General features: G+C 42.1%; 1 protein-coding gene across 3 annotated transcripts in view; it reads right to left on the reverse strand.

Moving 5' to 3' along the window:
- ESRRG (estrogen related receptor gamma) overlaps positions 1-4,282 on the reverse strand; it is a 736,743-nt gene that overhangs the window by 609,125 nt on the left and 123,336 nt on the right. The gene's annotated exons all lie outside the window — the stretch shown is intronic.

The raw sequence follows: 4,282 nt of genomic DNA on the forward strand, positions 1-4,282 counted from the left end.
GGCCTACACGCCAGCCACCACTCTACCTGCTGACTAGTTGCCCTCCCGAATCCAGCCCATTGGCCAAATGGAGGAACAGAACATCTTTCCCTTTAAGGCAAAGGAAGTGATGCCAAGAAATGCTTCATTCCAATTAAACTCAGCAGAGAATCAGAACCAAATCGGCCACACTTGTTGGAAGACCCTGCAAATGGCAAGAGTTTTAAAGACACCACTCACTGTTAATTAAAGAGTATGTAAAAATGTACCCGCACTCAAGGCAATTCACTTCTTTCCAAAGAGTTATGGGTTCAGGAAGGGTCAGGGCTCCAGCTTATGGGTTATTAAACAACACCTCTGGCCTGGGTTTGGCTGAAATGGTGGAATGTTTTACATTTGATAACAGATGTGCCTATCCACTTATGGGTGTCTAATTTGGAGTGCTATTAATGTGTAGCCTTTTCTGGTAAAACTGCCTAAGGGATTAGTAACCCCCCAAAAGTTCAGTTGAATATTAACCACATTAACTTCGCAGCCTGCAACATACTGTTATACACAAACAGCCTACGGTGCCTTATGGATGACCTGCTTAACGAAAACATTCCACAGAAGGCCCTGCTGCTGGAAAAAAAAATGTGTTCCATCAGAAAGCGTGCCCTTCCTGCCAATCCCTGCTGAGACCCCCATCCGACCCCCCTAAAAAAAGAGCTCAATCGGGAACCAGCAGTTAGCGTAATGGCTATGTCGCTGGACTCCCACGTAGTCGACTGTGGTTCGTGTCCCGGACCCGGTGGCTTAAAACTCACGCCGGGCGCGTGTGCGTGCGTGCCCAAGATCCCGAGAGGAGAATGGAGGAGAAGGGATTGCGGCATGACCATCCCCCTGGGGGGTGATTTCTTGCTTTCTGTCTCTATGTCTCTCTCTGTCTGTCTGGCGAGCGCACGCGCCCTACAGTGAAAATCTCTCAAAAACAAAAAAAAAAAGAGCTCAATCTAGGGTATTAATGATTTATTTCATTGCCAGATTGTCTCTAAGCATGTAATACACCCTTTTCATTTTAGGTTTTACTGTGGGCCAAGCCTCCCAAGATTGGTTGAAAACAATGTATTGGGTCGTCGAAAAGTCATGACGCATTTTTCCATAGAAAAATACGTCATGACTTTTCCAATGACCCAATATCTTTCACGGTAAGAATTTTTTTAGGCCTTAATTTTCTCCTTTTAAGCTATTATTATTAATGTTGTCAATTCAAGAAAAGAAATTTTCCATCAAAAAGGCCACACGGTCTTCCTATTCCCAAATATACTGTCCCCAAGAACAGTTTCCCACCAACTGTAATAGTTCAAAAAAAACCATGAGGAATGATTTTGCCACTGTCTCTAGTATCCACAAAAGAATGACTATAGCTTGACTCATTCCCTCTGTAAAGAGAAATAACAGCCAGAAAACTTCTGCTCAATATCAAGAGCCCCCTTAGAGAAGACCAGCTTACCAATAAATACCCCACTGAGTGATCACGCTCTCTCCTAACACCCTAGCTCTTCCTTACACACCTTCTTCAGCCCTTACAAACTACCCTTACAGAAGGGATTCAGTATAATCAGGAATTGGGCTAAATCTCATGGCCTGCAACTTTTATTTTTTCATGATGCTGTACACTTAATTGTTCCTGCCAGTTAGCAATGCAATTATATCGTCTAGAAATGGAGACGAACAATAGATTTTAGTTTTTAAACAGGAACTGAAACTGCAAGCAGAGAGCCGCAAACCACACCATTAAACTGGAAATGAAAGCTGTATGTGAAAGGAAGAAGTTTCACTCCCAGCAGTCATCAGCCCACCATGCAGAAAGAAGCTACCCACACATCAGAGGAGAAGTGGGACATGGGAGGTGAAGTTAGAGATCCCAGGCTAGGGTGGGATGTTGTGAAAACCCCAGGCATAAACATAGGACAGAATAAAGCAGACAACTAACAATACAAGACAACACTTGTCCTTTAATGACTAAGTGAACGAAAGAGGTGTCTCTATTAAGAATGTCACTTGTGCTAATCACGGTGTCGGTGTATCCCATCTCTAACTCTCTTGCCTCTCAAGGTTTTGTAAATGAATGCTTTACCATCGGGATTAGTAAAGGAAACAATGATGGACTGATAATTATCATCACTTTCTAGAAACTGGAAGAAAACTCACAAACACTCAGATGATGAGAAGAATTGGCTTTGCATTTCATTTTGGTCCCATTCTTAGAATTTCTATCAGCACATGCACCTTCTCTGAATACAATCTATAAAGGGATATAGACCTTACAAAATAGCATCTTATTTCAGCTTTGCGGAAGGAATTAATTCAGCCTCTACCACCATTACCACTCCACGTAGAAACCTGGAAGGCCTTAAAATATCCATGCAGGAAACAACTAGAGTGGATATTGCCAGAAGATTCTGGTGCTGCAAAGACTGCAGAAAATAGAAAGACCGAGATACCCACTCTGGAGGCAGAAATCTTACTCAGACTGCAGAGAACCACGGCAGGTAGACACACGAGCCCGACACTCCTTCAGAAGACAGACTGACCAAAATATTTGATGCAAAGTTCAGGAGGGGCCTAATGTTTGCCTGTTCATGGAATTTGCAAAATTGTAGAAACTCTAGTATAAATAATTCCTCCCAGGAGAAGGGTAAGAGACACTTCAAGGTTGACTCTTGTATCTTTAGGAACAACAAAGGTCAGGAGCCTAACATCACTCCTTAACCTCAAATACGCTAGTAGCTTTTCTCACAAAATAAAATGGGTGCAAAATATTTTCCAATTTCTGAATATTTGCCCTAAGCGGCAAAACAAAAACAAAAGCAAAACAAAAAACAGTAACAACAACAACAACAACAAATAAAACCTCACCTGTTTAGTCAATGAGTGTGTGCAGGGACCATATCCCCATCATGTGGTCATAATGCACAACCTTTGAGCAGAAATTGTTGATTATTTTGTCTAACCTCTATCCTGCGCTTCTCCTAAAACACCTTCTTCACAGTTTTCTAGGCTGTGCCTTGAAAAATTACTAAAGATTACCCCTTAGGTCTCTGCTTCTTGAAAAGCAAGGTTTAGACCAAAAGCTCCATTAGTTGTCCCTATACGGTAACACTTGCTCCTCCAAAATAAATCCACCCCCCATGTCATCTGATTCTAAAGTAATTGTGCACCACAACAGCTCAGAGTTTTAAAGGAGTTCTCTAAAAATTTTTTGAAAAAAGGAAGAAGAAATTAATTCTAACCCTTACCTTTGGCACCATATAAGACTTTTGGCCATGACTCACCTGTATAAATAGAAAGAACTAATTTACTACAGAAATGCCCATGGGTGAACATGTACTGGCTAATGAAGTGTTCAGCTTTTGCATGATTAACCAGCTGGTAGGGGTAGTGTAAAAGTAGAGGGCATAAAATAATAAGAAAAATTGATTAGCAGCCCTTTTTAAAAGTAGTCCATGAGAAATCCTGGGTTTATACTTGCTAGCTCAGAAATGGACTGTTAGGGAAGATAAACTTCTTGAATGACTTACCAGGAAACTGAGCAGACCCATGGCGGCTGCTTGTGACTTGAAAATTCACTCAGTAGAGAGGTTCAGGTGAATGAAGAAAAGACACTCAACTGCTTCCAAATGGACCGACTTACACAACAGGTCCTGCCAGTTGTCATAAAGTTAATTTTCTAATACGTTGTGAAACGCATTATATAAAGTTGAAAACTATGACTGGGCTTTGTGTCCATTCAATTTTCTCTCTGGAGCACTCTGCTAGACCACACTTGGCTTTAACTACCGCCAGAGCAATTCATTAAGAAAAAAGGGTATAGTCTTGAGCCAGAATATTTATACACTTGATTCAGAAACAATCTATTCCAGGGGACATTTTCCCAGGCTAAATGCACTACAGGGCTTTCCTATTCATAAAATTCTTTAGCTGGTCTGCAACTCCCTTAAGTGGAGAAAAAGAAGTCGGGTCCAAAAAAGAAAAATGTGCACTGACCCAAAAGAAAGGTATGCCTAAAAAAGCCATGGAGGGGGCAGCAGTTAGCGTAATGGCTATATCACTGGACTCCCGCGTAGCTGACTGCAGTTCAAGTCCCGGACCCGGTAGCTTTAAACTCACGCTGGGCACATGTGTGTGCATGCCCAAGATCCCAAGAGGAGAATGGAGGAGAAGGGATTGCAGTGTGGCCATCCCCCCTGGGGGGTGATTTTTCGCTTTCTGTCTTTCTGTCTCTCTGTCTTTCTGGCAAGTGCACATGCCCTATAGCAAA

This window comes from Tupaia chinensis, unplaced genomic scaffold (assembly GCF_000334495.1).
Source record: "Tupaia chinensis unplaced genomic scaffold, TupChi_1.0 Scaffold000473_1, whole genome shotgun sequence".
In the NCBI taxonomy this organism is placed as follows: Eukaryota; Metazoa; Chordata; class Mammalia; order Scandentia; family Tupaiidae; genus Tupaia; species Tupaia belangeri.